This window comes from Catharus ustulatus, chromosome 1, assembly GCF_009819885.2.
Source record: "Catharus ustulatus isolate bCatUst1 chromosome 1, bCatUst1.pri.v2, whole genome shotgun sequence".
Classification (NCBI taxonomy): domain Eukaryota; kingdom Metazoa; phylum Chordata; class Aves; order Passeriformes; family Turdidae; genus Catharus; species Catharus ustulatus.
The window spans coordinates 78,572,250-78,589,229 of NC_046221.1; the positions used below are offsets into that span (position 1 = coordinate 78,572,250).

General features: G+C 39.4%; 1 long non-coding RNA gene across 1 annotated transcript; it reads right to left on the reverse strand.

The window, feature by feature from the left end:
• Positions 1-6,597: 6,597 nt before the first annotated feature.
• Positions 6,598-16,580, reverse strand: LOC117007129. Its single transcript, XR_004420093.1, has 3 exons — positions 16,494-16,580; positions 7,197-7,300; positions 6,598-6,795 (listed from the first exon to the last, which is right to left on the reverse strand). It is a non-coding gene; the product is annotated as an uncharacterized LOC117007129 (long non-coding RNA).
• Between the last annotated feature and the right edge of the window lie 400 nt (positions 16,581-16,980).

The window sequence follows — 16,980 nt, forward strand, 5'->3', positions numbered from 1 at the left end:
CCCCGCACCGCCGGGCTCCCCCACGCTGCTGGCCCCGATTCTGCTGGGCTTCCCCCGCTGCCAGGCAGCCCCACCCGCCGGCCTTCCTGCTTCTGCCATGCTCCCCTGCACTGCTAGCCCCAGTTCTCCCGGGCTCCCCCACCCTGCTGGCCCGGGCTCTGCCGCCCTCCCTGCCCCGCCCTGCTGGCTCAGGCTCTGCCGCCCGCCCCCCACACTGCTGGCCCCGCCTCTGCCAGGCTTTCCCACCTCAGCCGGGGCCGGCCGGGCTCCAGCTTGGCTTGGGGCTGCCGCGGGCTCTCACTTCCGTGTTGGCAGCTTTTAGAATATTGTTCATGTATTAGCCGCCCTCGAATATTAGCCGCACTTCCGGGTTTCCACCAAAATTTTGGCCAAATTGGTGCGGCTTGTATTCGTGAAATTACTGTAATTAGGGGACCCTTGTATAAATATGACAAGTTGAGGAATAGTCAACATTTCTATGTAGGATTTCTATGTAGGATTGCCCTGAAGTTCTTTTGTTGAATCTCCTGCTCAAAGCAGCATCAGCTGTGAGGTCAGACCAGGGAATTCAGTCAGTGAGTACGAGGAGAAGGTAGGATCATTTGATATAATCTTTGGTTTTAAGGATGCCCTTAGCAAGTTCATTTATTTGTTTTATGATAAGGAAAGAGCCATAAGATGAAAGATCTTGCAGAGGGTAAATAGTTCAGAGTTTGATTTAGATAGTACAAGCAGATGGTTGATTTTTATAAAAGGGTTTTCAGAGATATCTGTGTCACAACCAATGCTTATATTAAAAGTTTGTATGAATCGCCTGGTACGGAAGACAAGGGGTGAGGTGATCCTGACAGTCTCAAATAATTCAGTTTATTAAATATGAGAGCTAACAGTAGGTGCATGCAGACTTTCAGAGTATCCTTCTTTTTGAGGGCTGGTACCTGCTACACTGAAAATGGGATATAATGAACAGCTGTCTCCACTTTCTGGACCCTTTCTTACGCCTTTCTAAAGTAAATTATGCTGGGGAAGTGGCAAAAACAAACAAACCAAAAAAAAAAAAAAAAAAAAAACCCAAAAAACCAAACAAGCAAAAAAAGAAAAAAAGTAGTTCCTGATTTCTAGTTTTACTGAGCATAAGACAAGATGCAAGATGGACAAGGTAAAGACAGAGACCAAAACTTATTTGGAAGAATAGGTGTTATGGCAAAAAAGATTAATTTCTTCCCTCTCAAGCATGAATTAATGTCTCCAAAATTGTCACTCAATGAGCTATAATACAGCTCTATGATGTATTTAGTTTGCAACTTATTTCAAGCTTAATGACCATTATTTTCTGAATTAACCAAGAAGGTAAGAGGTTCCTTACCTGCTGGGTTGAAGGAGACTTTCTCAAGTCTGCTCATTTGTTATCATGGCTACTAGGTTCTCTCAATTTCATATTTACTTCATGAAACCCCACTCAGAAAAAAAAAAAAGACATTAAAAATTTGCCTATGTCCCTTTTTGTGACAATCTCTCACCCTGCAAAAGGAGAAACCAATCAAGCTGTTTCATGCTCTGATATAAGAAAAGTACGTGGTCCTTGCATTTGCTCCTTGTGCATGCCCCCAACTCATCTGTTTTTTTCCTTCCTCCTTTCTTGGTGTTGAGTAAGGAAAAATGAGGCAATAGTGACTATGCTAAGGTAATTTGCAATAGAAGTGGCCATTTCTGCATGGAAAGAACTTTGATTTTTGATAGTTATGTTTTTTTCCCCCGACAAGCTCTCAGGGCCCTGTGGTGACCCACAAGCTTTACTGTCTATGATGCTCTCCCCTGCAGCCTCCCGTCAGCCCTGCCTGTGGTGCCAGGAGCCCATTTCTGTTCAACCTGAGAACTGAACTCTGTTGTATGTGTGCCTGTCTCTGGCCTGTTTCCAAACTGTTGCTTAGGTTTCCTGGTTTGACCTAGGACATGGCTTATTGCCTTGCTTCATTTGATAGTCAACTGGACTCCTGATGGGACCTGTTGCTGTCACCACCCTACTCTCATGAGGCTCAAGTGCTTTGGGATAGTGCAGGGAACTGTCTCACCTGTGCTGGGGTCAGCCTGGATCCCAGCACACTTTTTAGGAGCAACACTTGCAGCTCCCTGACACAAATAATGGTGCTTTCCTTTTCCAACTTCCTAAGGCATTTAACTTGCTGAAAATAACTTCAGAAAAAAGGGAAGGCCTGAGGGTAGGTTACGTTTCCTCTGCCTGCTAGCAGCTCTTTTAGGATCAAAATGGTCATTGCTTTCGTTCCTGCTGACAGATAGGTCTTTGAAATTTAAGGGTGCAGTCAATAGGGGAAAAACAAGCATTGCAGTGTCACATCACTTATACTGGTTTAGTTTCATCCTTCATCTCCTAAGGAACACCATTGCATGAGTTCTCACAGGCAGAGGACTATATGCTCTCTATCAATAGCACTCTTATTAAAGAGAGAGGTGTATACACAAAAAAAATTGTATTTATGCAAATAAAGATAGTCTTTAAACAGAGAAGCAGGTTTATGGTTGAATAAGTGTCATCAATGGTAATCAAAAGCAATCAGTTAATGCATTGTCTTTTAGCTCTATAATAAAGATACTTGCATTTGAGGATCCAATAGGTGTTAGATGGTTCTAGCAGAATCCTGCTACTTTAAGGTCCCCTGTTCAACACCAAGATTACTTGTGCTCTTTATAATCCAGTTGTTCTTTCCCTTCTTTTAGTGTAAAAGAAACTGTCCAGTTCCACTTTCCAAAATATCATTATCTTTTTTGCAACTTTTATTTTGAGGAGTTATGATATCCCCTTCTGCCAAGGAAACAGTGATGTACTTTATTCACGAGTGAGAAGCAACAATATATTTTATAGATATAAGACAAAAGTTCAATGGCAAATTGCTTAACGGTTTAATAAGATTGAATGGAAAGGTACACTTGATTGTTTAGGGCCTAGAAGACAAGGTCTGACAATACTGTTAGGGAGATCCTCCTGTTGAACCGTGAGGTTCAGAAAGGACACCCTTGAGTTCTAAACTTCTTCCCAGAGCAGAGTTCAGCTGCATCTGAATCCAGACCTAGTGCCAGTTTGGTCAATGGTTTATATCTAAAGGATCATGTATGTGCAATCAATCCTTTACGTGATTTTGTTAAGATTTAAAAGTGTCAGTGCACTTATTCCTGTGTCACTTCCTGAGTATCAGCCTCAAGGAGTATCCTAGAGTGACATCTCTACTCAAGAGGAGATGCTGACATGTAGCCTGCTGGGCTGTTCACTGTTTATGGATCAAGATTATTGACTTAGAGGCACATTTGCACACCAGCCATAATTTGGATGGTGCTTGCTCAACTAACCTTCAGCTGTGGAGCAAGATATAAAAACTTCAGCTACTGTGTTGTTATCTGTCTCCCCAGAGTCCAGCTGAAGGCAGCTGCAGCCATCATGACCAGAGTGACTTCTCCTTAAGCAGAAAGGAAGCACAACACTACACCTTCTTGTCTCTTGGTATAAGAGAAGTCCTTTTATCACGTAATAATTCTTTTGATTATTTGGTACTGTTTGAATGGTCTTGGTGGAAAAGACCTGCAGCATAATGGAGCCTGATTAAATTTATTACTATAATTACAGTATAGTGTATAGTATATACACTATAGTATAGTATAGGGTTATACTTTTGAAAGGAATCAGATTAATATCTCAGCAGGCACAATTAATAAAATCATATTACACGTAATTTAGAGGTGATTATATGGCATATTCTGTGTATACTGCATTTAATATCCATTTATCAGATATCCATATTGCTAGGAACAGTGTTGCTAAGCCTGAAGATTTGCTTTACATTTTCTCAGGCATCTAAAAGAAAAGAAGAATTGGCTTCCATTTACTGTTTATACACATGCAGCAAGAATTGGTACCTTGTAGGGTCAATACTGTCTGAAGAGGAAGTGGATGAAAGGAGAAAGAGAATGCCTGAGAAAGTATTTGGAGGAAAGAAGGAAACAATAAATGAAATAAGTTAGAGGTTACAAAAGGTGAACATGTCAAGAGCAAGATCAGCAAAAATTTTGTAAGGGGAAAGTTGAATGCCCCAAAAGAAGACATTTTGTCCCAGTTACTTTTACACAATAGGTCAATAAGGCCAAGTTCTTTTGCCCCGAGGCTCCCTTCTTCTCACTGCAGGAGAATTCTGGGCTCAATAAACTCTGCTCAAGCATTATGGACATAAAAACTGCTCTAAAGATTTGTATCAGCAAAGAATACAAAGCAGAAGAAACATCACATATTCTAATTTGCTTTAGTGGTTTGCTTTGTATCTTTGCTATCAGGAAGAGATGGTACATATGGTTAATTAAAAAGGAACTTACTGATGGAGCTGAGAAGATGAAATATCAAAGAATATTCTCAATTGTGAAAGAATGATGGAAGAAATACAGTTCAATCTGAAAATTCAACAGAATTTCTTAAACTAGAGGAGAAAGAGCTGAAATGACAGTATACTATTTTTCCTGAATTAATATTCTAAAATATTCTCCCTGCTGAAGCCTCACCTCGAGCGCTGCAAACAGTTCTGGTCCCCTCACTTTGGGACAGAGCAATGAAGTAGGTGAAGGGTCTGGAGAGTGAGTCCTGTGAGTAGCTGGGGTTGTTCAGCCTGAAGGAAAGGAGGCTCAGTGTTGATCTTATCACTCTCTACAACTGCCAGAAAGGAGGCTGTAGCCAAGGGAGAGTGATCTCTTCTCCCAGGCAACCAGTGACAGGATGAGAGGACCAGAGATACTCAAGGTATGCCAGAGGTCGTTCAAGTTAGACACCGGGAGCAATTTCTTCACAGAAACCCTTGTTAAATATTGGGATGGACTGCCCAGTGAGGTGGTGCTGTCACCATCCCTGGAGATGTTCAAGGAACAAATGTGGCATTTTGTGGCATGATCTAGTTGGCAAGGTGGCTTGTGGTCAAGGATTGGATTCAATGATTTCACAAGTCCTTCCAATCCAATTGATTCTATGATGTTGTGAAGATGTTTTTCTCTTTGTGCTACCATCTCTATTTTTTTGTTTGTTTGTTTTCAATTGTGATACATAGTTATTGCATTTGAAGAAAAATTGCATTGTATACATAGAGGTAAAAACAACTGAATGTACATACTTTTGAGTGTGTCTCAATAAGCAGTGCAAGACACAATGAAGTTTCATCTGTACCTGTACCACTAAGAGTTACTATGTTCACACAATATGTGACACTCTAATACTGTTGCTGCAGAGCTGAGCTTTCAAGCAGTGAGAAGTCCAACTGTATCAAGTCTGGAGAATTAATTGAGGACGAGTCTGTATATATTTGAACTACACTGCCTGTTTAGAAATCTTCATCAATGTAGTTGCTCAGCAAAAAGAATTTACAGTAATTTCACAATTATAAGCAGCACCATTTTGACTAGAATTTTGCTCCCTAACTGGAAATGCGGCTTACACTCAGGAGCGGCTAATATATGAAAAAAGTTCGAAAATTACCAAACCCAGAAGTGCAAGCCGAGGTGCTGAGCCGAGCACCTGCCAGTAAAACCTGGGATTGCGTGATTGTTACAAATTGGTTACTCTGTTGCGCGAAGGGTGGAGGCGGGGTCCGTGCAGGAAGTGCGGGGGGGGGGTCCCTCCTGCCGGCCCCACAGCGGGGTGGGGAGGTGGGTGCTCCGTACCTCCCTCCCGCTGCCACCATGGGTGCAAGTGGGCTCCGTGCCTCCCTCCTGCCAGCATCGCAGGGCAGTGCAGGGCCAGGGCGAGTGATCCTGCAAGTCCGTTACTAATTTGTTATTTTGTTGCACATGAATCATCGCTGCGAATGAAAGTGCGGTTTATATTCCAGTGTGGTTTATACATGGACAAAGACCTAAACGTTGCCGACACCCGGACATGCGACTTAGAATCAGGTGAAATTACTGTACTTCCTTTTTGAGTATGAGAACCTGCATTTGTGATACAATGTTTCATTTAAAATAGGCATTGATTTTCCTAAAGAAGAAAGTTTTTTTAAAAGCCAACAAATTCAAATTGTTGCAGGAATTTTTTTATTTCACTGTTTCAGCTATCACTAAATAAATGCTCATTATTCATGCAGTTGTATAGTGTGTCCAAGAAATCAAGTAAAAGGTCAAGCTGCTACCTTCTGTGTCTTTTAGCATCAGTCACAGTTCACTTGCTCGTGGCAACTTTAAAGATCTTGCCAGTAAATCAAGACTGACGAAAGAGTAGGGTCAGCATTACTCTGCAGGCAGCGCAGTGTTTGCTATCCCACACTACCTAACAGCTTAGGCATTTGGATTGATTGTATCAACATACTAAGAAAACAGAAGAGAAAACACTTGCATATTACTAACATACAAAGAAAATGAAAGGTTGACATGGCTTGGTCACTGAAGAATTAGTTGAATAAGTGATGTTTTGCATCATAAATTTATTACATTTTTGTAAAGTAATTCCTACAGTAAATGGTAAAAACACATCCTGAAAGCAAATACTTTCATAATTCTAAAATTGTGTTCAAATGAAAAAAAAGGAAAATAATTAGGCAATCGCTTCACATATCTCTTGTTATCAACATTTTACTGTTGTACAAAAATTCTTTTCAATTAGAGCTTATCAAAAGGCACTGCCAAATAATCAGAAAACACTATTTTTTATTGTATGCTGCAGAAAAGCAATGAGGCAAAATTAATTCTTCTTTTATATCATTTGCACTGGAGCATATATCAAAGGCCTACATGCTGGTTCTTCTTTTCTTGGCAAACCTAAGGGAAGAAATCACAAATCTAGGGAGATTATAAAACAGAAATATAGACTGAATATTTGGAAACTGCATAGACACGTTCTAATTTGCACCATGCATCCTTTTTTTATCCTAGGACTATATTGTATATTGCTATAAAATGCTGGAAAATAACATGCACTCATCTAGTCTAAAATACTTTTTTTATGATGTCAGAATTACACTGTTACTGTTAAAAGTCGAAAACACTTACCTTTACTCACCCTCAGGTTATAAATTACAAGAAAACACTCAGGGAAGACTGTTTCTTCCAGAGTTCTTGTGCTTGATTCCTTCCTACCATCAAAATCAGTTCTTTCCATCTTTGAACAAAAATGCTACTGAACTCCTCCATGCCAAACGTTAAGCTGAACTCCTACTTACCTCCCTACTTGACGTCCAAACTCACTAGACATCCTATTTCCAATCATTGCCACACATTCCTCTTCTCCATCTCAGTCTAAGGCAGTAGCTCTCACATGTAGGACCTAGAAAAATGTAGCCATTTAACAACATTTTAGCAAAAGAGAAAACGCCAAGATGGTTGCATTGAAAATTCCTCTGTTGTGCCAAGTGTCACTGTTTTACATGCAACCTATATTTGGCAGACTATCATTCCTGGCTGCATCTCCTGACAAGGTTTCATATATTAATAGGAAGTGCAGGTAGAAATGTACATCAAGTTCTTCTTGGTACAAAAAAAAATTTTTTTTAGTGCATTGAGGTTAAAGCCAGTATATTATAATTTTGAATTTTATGGTTTTCTAATTTCACATCTTAGCATAAGAAGTTAGATATAACTTGGTGGTACAGAATTCTTTAATCTCCATCCTGCAACCAGGCCACCCTCAAGTCCCTCTTTCTTTTTTAGAAAAATAATTGTCAAATTTCACAGAACTACTGGAAATGGAACTGGGATTGAAACTCAGGCAGTCTATGTGAAAATACACAGCAAAATCTACCAACCAGAATGTTTTTTTGGCATTCACATAATCAACCTGCATGCTTAGCAACCCTGCTCCTGCTCCAGTAATGCCATTCTGCCAGACAAGACTTAAAAGTCCTGATATCCCTCACTACACTTTTATCTCCAACAGTTTTGCAATCTATGGTGCAGTTAGTCATCTTCTGAAAACTGCTTCACACAAATTCAAACCCCTGGTTTAGTTCCACATTTTTTTTTATCTTTTCCTGATCATTCCTACAGGCCTCCAAGTTTAGCACCACCTTTAGCACATAAACACCAACCATGTCTCCCTGTGCTTCTGCTGGTCGTCCACGGTCATGCTCTGAACAAAATGGTTATGAGCTCTAACTCTGCATTTCTGTGATACACCAAAAAAAAAGGACACAGATATTCACTGTCTACATCCCTATGTAATCTCCATGATCTTCTTCTCTAAATTATCACTATCCTAAATTATGTGACAGTGGAAAATCAGGTGCTATATTTAATCTTGTAATTTCTATGCAATGGTGCTGTTACAGGAAGTCATACTGCTCTGCTCAAAATCTCACACTCCACTTATCTAAGTTAACCAGATGTATTGTAGATGCTTACTTTTCTTGGGCAAATGCAGCGTTTTTTAAGCTGTAACTACTGGAACTGAGCCACTCGTAAGCATTTATGCTTTTATACCAGTATGATATCATAAACATAACCAACATAGTTCTGTGTCATACTAATTTCTAAATAAATCTTATCACAGCTTACTTATAATTAGGATATGTTTTCATCACTTGAAATCTTTAGACTATGGCTGTATAGTTGATATATATGTTACAGGCATATATACAACTTTACTATGGAAAGCTACAAGTTTACTATGGTAACAACCGGTATGAGTTATTTGGGCTGAACTGTGGAATACAAGATGAACACGTATGACCTTTTATTTCAAAATTCTCTGGATATCTAAGAAATTATATCTGAATGCAAACATTGCTAAGAGAGACAAGTATAATTTACTAGCAGCAAATGAAGAAATATCGTACCACTTTTATTTTTTTCTGTATATGTTTCTGCTGCATTTCTATTTTCTTAATCACTATGCTTCCACATTTGGGGAGGAAAAATGCTGTGAGAACTCAGATGTGATGTCACTTCAGATTGGTGTTACATTCCTGTGAAAAACAATTTCATTTTGTAGCCAGACCAAATGCTTCATCAAATTTTTTGTAATACTGCTTTTCACCAAGCCATCAACCACCGCAGACTTTAAGCTGAACACAATATAACATGTTGTTCAACAAGAGGAGATTCTAAGTTCTGTACCCTGGGGAATAACATCATGCACCAGTACACACTGGTTAACAAGCTGGAAAGCAGCTTGGCGGAAAAAGACCTGATGGTGCTTGCTGTTGGACAACAAACTGACCATCAGCCAGCAGTGCACCCCTGTGGCGAGGAAAGTCTACAGTATTTGGGGCTGAATTAGAAAAAGCATCAGCAGTGAGTTAAGGGATAGGCTCCTACCACTAATCAGCTCTGGCTGAGACCACACATTGAGTGCAGAGTCCACTTCTGTGTTCAAAGCAGGTAGGTTTGGACTTCTCTCTGAAAAAATAATCATGAGCTTCCTGGAATAAGTCCAGCACAGGTCCATAAAGGAGGTGAAGGAATAAGAGCACCAATCATACAAAGGTAGATGGAGAATAAAGACTGTTAACCTGGAGATGTAAAGTATCAGAGAGATTTTATCATTGTGCGTTAGTACCTGTTATGGGGGGAATGAAGAAGATTCAATCAGACTCTTCTCAGTGGTACCCATTGAATGCACAAGAGGAAAAGGGCATCTTCAAACCAAGAAATTCCATTTCTCCAAGGGCAAAACACTTTTTTTTCCTATTGTTTTCTTAGTTTATTTGTTTGGGTTTGGGTTTGGTTTTTTATGGTGAAGGTAGTGGAACTATGGGGTAGGTTGCCCTGACATATGGTAAGACTCTGCCTCTGAAGATATTCAAAACTCAACTAGTCAACATCTTGAATAATCTGCTCTAGAAGACTGCTTTGAGAACAGTATTGGATTAAATAATCTACAGATGTTCCTTCCAACCTTAGTTATTCTGTGAAATTAAGCAGAAAATAATTTCTCAGAAGCCAAAGGACTTGATGGACACTATTTCTTCCTTTACCACATGAGTTTTCTTATCTAATGCAAGCAAGCATTATCATCCAACCCTCAAAAAGAAAGCTATGTAGGACAGAAGTGCATCATATAGTTTTGTACAGCAGAATGTGACCAGATCTTTTGGTGAAAAGTGTGGCATGAGAATCTACCTTAACCAGAATTTAATCCCTTTCACTTAATTCTACTTGATTTTAAATATAAAGATGGAGATAAGGAAAGTACTTTCTACTTTAAGTCATTAAATTTATTTATTATTAAAATGTCATCAGGTTTTGCTTCATACCTATGTAAAAATTGGGCTGTGACAATACAAAGACTAGGGATCCCAAATCCAAATATCTACTTGGAAATTGTGACAGAAGTAGTGCTTTTAGTGATGAGAATCTGTCAAGAAAACATGAACTCTTCAAAGAAATGTTTCCAGAAAAAAAAAATGAACCATTTCCTTTTATTTGCATTGAAGAATGCTCATTTCATAGTCTCATATCCTGGATTGCCTATCCAGTTCAAATAATGAATCAAACTGCTGTACTTAAGAATGTTATTTTCAATTTCAAGAATTGTCTTGTTTTGGGTTCTTTTTTTCTGAAAGCAGCTCAAATTTCACTTCTGAAAGAAAAGCACTGCCTGTAGGATGCATTAACATCTTGATTTTCCATGTGTTTGCTCACTGTTGCATATCAAAGCTAGGTATAGGAAAAACAAGGGCAGATACACTTGATATGTTTATCAAGATATGATTATCAAAAATTTCATGAGTTAACTGGAAATGCAGTGATACATCTCTATGGATTCCTGGTGCATATAAATAAAACAAGTGAAAAAGGACACAAGCCAAAACAACAGGAAAGCAGTACACATTAAAGCATTTGTGACTTATTCAAAATAATGCAGAGTCAAAAACCTGTATAAACATCAAGCTTGAGAGAAACTTTAATCCTCTGTTTCTCTTTCTGTAACATGAAAAATAAAACCAGAATTTAAAGACCAATATATGTGACCTTAATGTAAAAAGATGTATGATATAATGTTTTGTTATTATTTATTTTTTAAATATATTCCTGTAAAGATTGAGAGTAATCTTCAGAGGATATTTTCACGAAGGAGATTTTAAAAGAAAATATGTGCATTTTAACTTTTATTTTCGTGATCATCAAATATTATGTTAAATGAAAGAAGTTGACTGCATTTTATTCACAGGGGCTCAATTCATGAGGAGAGGGAAACCAGAGAGGAAAATATAATTATACTTCTCTAAGCTCAGCATACAAAATATCTTCATGTGATTGAAGAGGAAAAGTAAATTGCTACACAATTAATTGTGCACATGCTCAAAATATTATAAATTTTTATTTTCCCAAGATACTTAAAAACTCAAAAAAACCAAGAGGACATTGTATTTCTCTTTTGTTTCCAGGAAGTTCCAAAGCAATTTTTCTTCTTCCTGTTTGTACTTCAGTGAAGCTAAGCCCTGTAAAATTCTGGTACTTATTTTGATGGGACAATTTGTGCTTCCTTCACATCATGCATAAGCTAATGGTAGTGTTCTTATCTAGGTCTCATTGCTTTGCATATATTTTGCTCAAAGCATAATCATTTTATCTATTTGACCATTATTAAAACTATTGCAGGGTAAGCCTTACCAGCCTGCCAGAACACTTTAGGAAGGATTGTTTTTTTGCCATGTTTATCCCTTGTCCCCAAATATTTCTAGTCCATCACATTGAAATAGATTTATGAGTATTATCCCTTTTTAGTTGTAGCGTCTCTATTGCAGGCTAGTTGCGGTTGCGCAGGCATGCCCACTTCTTTTGGATAAATTTTTGATCCTGCAAATGCCTTCCAATAATATATATAATAATAATCACTTCAAAATTGAAATCACTTTAGTCCTGAAATAGAAGATTTTTTGTTCACCAAGCTAACATGATAGCAGCCTTTCTCCTTTTCATTCTCAAGACAAAGATAGACTGTACTTTACAATTTTTATCACCTGACTTCTTCATAGCTACACTCCCTATTTTGATGATAACATGGGGTAGTATATAAGGTAAATAAATGTAGACTTTGATGTTCAGCTAGTGTAGTAAGTACAGTAATTTCATGAATACAAGCCGCACCGTTTTGACCAAAATTTTGCTCCCATACCGGAAATGCAGCTAATATTCAGGTGCGGCCAATATGTGAATAATTTTCTGACATTTTCAACTCTGGGAGTGCAAACCAAGTCAGTGCAAACTGCAAAGTCGAGCTCCTGCCAGTAAAACCCTGCATTTATGCGGTTGTTACAAATTGTTACTCTGTTGCACGGCGAGTGGAGCTGCTCTGTGCAGGCAGCACAGGGGGTGGGGAAGGCGGGCAGCTCTCTCCTGCTTGTCCCCGCGGTTCGGGGGAAGGCGGGGCAACTCTCTCCTGCTTGTCCCCATGGCTCGGGGGAAGGCGGGGCAGCTCTCTCTGCTTGGCCCCGCAGCTCGGGGGGCTCCCATCCCTGCGTGCCGCCGCCACAGGAGTAGACAGGCTACATCCCCGGCTCCCATGGCCGCCGCAGGTGCCGGCGGGCTCCATGCCCCCCCTGCCACCGTGGGGCAGCGCGGGGCCAGGGTGACTGAGCCCAGCAGTGGCGGCGGCCGGCCCCGAGCGGCCCCGCCAAGCGGCAGCGCCGAGCTGGGCCACTCAGCCCTGTCGGCAGCCCCGAGCCCTCATGGCCCAAGCCGAGCCAGTAAACCCCGCCCTGCCGCAGTTCTGTTACTATTTGGCAACTTTGTTGCACGCGGGTCCTCGCTGCGAACACAGAGCGGCTTATACTCGGGTGTGGCTTATTTATGGACAAAAATGTTTGCCAATACCCAGCGATGCGGTTTATACTCAGTGCAGCTTGTATTCGTGAATTTACTGTATTCTATAAAAAATTCAGAGGGTTCATAACTAATTCTATCAAAACATATGTTCTTACTCTCAAAATGCTTTCTATATTCTGCCTCAGTTTGCTGACAGAGCATAAGTTTCTGAACAGACTTGCTGTTCTAGAACCAGTAGGCATCTAAGAGGACACGATCATTAACACAGGAAGGCTAATAGGTTTAACCATTACCTGTCTCATTTTTAAGCTTTCCTGGTGTTTCTGCCCGTCTCTGTTTTCCTGGCTGATGGCACACTCTCGCTCTACTGCCTTGCTTCTCCTCACAAGAGCAGGGGAAGATGATTGGGGTCGATTCGGTTGGAAAAAAAACCCAACTGTGCTGTGTTCTCTGTGTGATTCTATTGCCTCAGCTCCCTGATACAACCAATAAAGAGTCTGCCTTGGCACTATTAAAAGAAGTGGGAAGTGGGCAGGGAGCCGTAATGGGACAGCGTCAGCCAGGAACTGTGGGTTTTGGCAGAGTGCTGTGTAAATGCAAGTCAGGTGGCATTTTTGAGAGTAGTTACTATGGAAACCAAAGAAGTGTTACTTTCCTGAAGTTTTATCACTTGGAGTTATGCATTTGTACCTCTACCAATATCTCCCTCTTCATCTTTGTGGAGAAAAGCAAGCACTATTAAAAATAGATTTACTGAATGTAACAGTGAATCAATTCTGAACATGGTTGTTTGCACAGAGTTCCTACTCAGAGACAGACTGTAAATTATTTCTCTGAAGAATACATTAGTGTTTTGTGACTAATAGGCTATTTAAATTTTAACTTTTACTGGAGGAGTCACAGAAATGAATTCTTGTGCCTAATGTACTTGGTTGTACTTAATCAGGCATAACCAGGCTTAAACCTGTAGTCACATATCGATTCTTCATCCCCAAATCTGGTGAGTAAATATGCCTGTTCTCAGCACCCCTGAGCCTTGCCTGGGCTGCCAGACCACCAGCCCACAGCCCACCTGTAGACCCTCCATGCTCGTGAGGTCAGGGGTCTACAGGGCCAGGCCCTGATGGTGCTGGCAGTGCATGGCAGGAGGGACTCTCGTCAACCCAGGGTGAGCCAGGGCTGTATGGTGACCTCAGTGGCACCTGCCATGTTGAAGGGATGTGCAGAAGTAAAAGTGAGCCATGCCAGGGCTGTTGAGAGGAGGATGAACCTCCTGACACCAGAAGACTTCAGTGTACTGGCGCCTTGGGGCAGCTACACCATCCTGGTGGGGGCCAGGGGATGGATCCCTGTGAGGGTGAGCATCCTGCCAGGGGAGAGGGGAAGAAATTGAAGGGTAGACAAATGCAATCTATGTTCTGTATTCAATGAGACTTTTCTAATTCATTAGGTAATTTGAACTTTGAGATTGCTGAGGGATTGATTGGACAGATAAAACTTTTAGCGGTCTTTTCAGATATATGTACACAAACATGTAAATATATAAGTATATGTACGTGATGTACACAAAGGCATATATTAATGATATACAGATGATTTTGTTCCTTTACCCTATTTTAAGATTCTTTCATTCAATAGAATTTCTGACTCCAGACAGATTGTCATTTTACACCTGGAAACCCCATGAAGTCCTCATTTCTGATGTCCTTCTAGGGCTTGAGATACATGACAGAAAAAAATCAGAGTTGCATATAACCACATCCTACTTTTAGTTTTAATTGATTTAGTCACAGTGAAGAATAAATCCTTCTGAATGTCGTCTTAACAGTACAGCCACAAATAATAAAAATCATCTCTAGATGGGCATACCCTACCTGCATGCTAACCCTTCATAGGAAGAGATGCTTTATATGTATTATCCCTTTCTTGCTCACCATATGTTCAGATCCATAGGAAGAAAATCTTGTTCCCTGTGCCACAAGAGAGACACAGCACACTCCCAGCATCTGGATGATTTGGAAACAAAAATTCTGCATTGTGCTGGAGTGTGTTTCCTCCATGTTATGTTAGAAACAGTCCTTTGAAACATCTTCAAAATGTACCCGATTACGAAAAGAATTATTTTTTACTTTGTAGTTATTGTAAATAATTCTCTCCAGTTGTGTTTGTACAGGATGAAGTCCAAGAAGTCCTTGGAGTCTTGATTAAATTCTGACCCTGCTTCTCATTGCCTCCTTTTTGTAGGGACCATCACAACTCTGCATATTCCAGACCTCCTCTGAACCTCGAATCTCGTGGGGAAGACTAGAAGACTATATTTTAATTGCAAGGACTTGAAATTCTTCTAGAGTATTATCCTGGCATCATTATGTTAAATAGCATTTGGGAATTGTGTGATATTCATTCTGTCCCTTGGAACCTGGTGTGAGAAGTTTTTTGAGGGGCTATAAATCTACTGAGAGTATTGGAGAAATGTAACAGCACAGAACTGAACATGGTGTGGCTATATTCATGTAATTTATAGGGAGCAATACCTGGAACAAGCATTCCCCCAAAATCATGATCAGATTTTTTTAGTAAGAAACTATTTGATTAGTTCTGAAAGATAACTTTTTTAAAATACATATGCAGACTCGTAATAGGCATACCAAGACAATTTGGGAAGGTAAATTATCAGGGAAAAAAAAGCACAATTTAAAAATATGTTTTTTTCATTTCCCAAGCTGAAAAAGCATAAGAAAGAAAAAAATAGCTACCTGAGTCCTGAGCATCAAAACCATAGCCTTTCACCAGAAGTTATGAAGAATTAAAGGGTTGATGTAGGAGATAGCACTGTAGTTGCAGAGATCACTGAAAGCATGATGAGAAGATAACATATACATTCAGCAAGAATATTTTATTTTACAGACATGAAAAAATTAAATAGTAGGAATCGCTGCAAGTAATATAGGAATGCATATTTCCTATTTCTTATGCACTCCAATAGAAGGGATTTCTGAAAACAGTGATATAGTTAGGTTTGGTTTAAACATTGCATACAAAGGTAACTGCAACAATAACTGGTTTAAAACCTCCTACCTACTAAGACATTAAGTGGTACTATGGAGTAGCTGTAGTACATGAAATTATGGTTGTAGTTATATGCACCTTTAGAATTAGTCTTTAAGTATTTTTAGAATTGTTTGATTTTTAATTAATATAATAAACCTCTCACAGTAATTTTCAATTAAATGTTCTCATGACACGCTCAACTTAAACTGTGTTGGAAGAAAAGGGTGGTATTAAGAGAAAAGCTTGTAACAATTGTGAAAATATAATTTAATTTGTATCAAAAGTTGTTTTCTACTCATTTTTTGATGCAACAGAAATGAGAGGCAAATGAATTTTTTGCCATTTTATTGTGAAATACAGATACACTCATACCTGATACCTTAATCACAAATTAGATCAATTTTTCTACTATTCAAAGTGGCTATCGTTTACTCTCTAGCTGTATAATCAAAAGAGCAGAGGTAAAAAAAGAAATACCAAAATTAAACATATTACAGTGCACCTGATAGAAATTTAGAGAGTGGGAGGCATTACAATCTGTTTGCTATACAATTAAGAAAATTGATTTTGTGAGATTCCAAAAATTAAACTGTAAGTGCAAAATATTCCATGTTTGAATCTACTGATTCAATGGCCTTAAAAAAAAAAAAAAAAAAGACAACAGCAATTACCATAATAAAGTCAATAAATACTTTAAATACCTTAAACAGAAAACACAGCTGGTCTTTGAAAATATGATCTGAATTTTTCAGGGCTGCAGTCTCGATCCTCAGAAGTTTTCTTTTTACCATGTGTTTAATTAACACTGTAGTCATGGAAACTTCAAGTACCTGTAGCTGTTCCTCAGAATCAGGTTTAATAGTCTGTAAAAGGCATGTCATGATTTTTAATTTCTAATCTGCTCTGAATTTCACTAGTATTCTTCACGGCTAATGTGTAGCCCTGCCTCCCCTTTGCTCTGCAACCCGTAACCTGTGAGACTGGTGTTCAGAGCAGCAGCTGCTTCAGGCTTCCTTGGAGCAGGTCCCTGTCATTACTAACTTCTGATTCCACAGCATGTAAATTCTGTGTTACAAGGTCATAGGCTTCTTCCATTCCTTTTCCATTCACTAGTATGGCCTCAGTGCCCCAGAGATAAATTCCTTTTCTGTCTTACCTGAAAAATTATTTCTTCTCTGTTTTGATTTT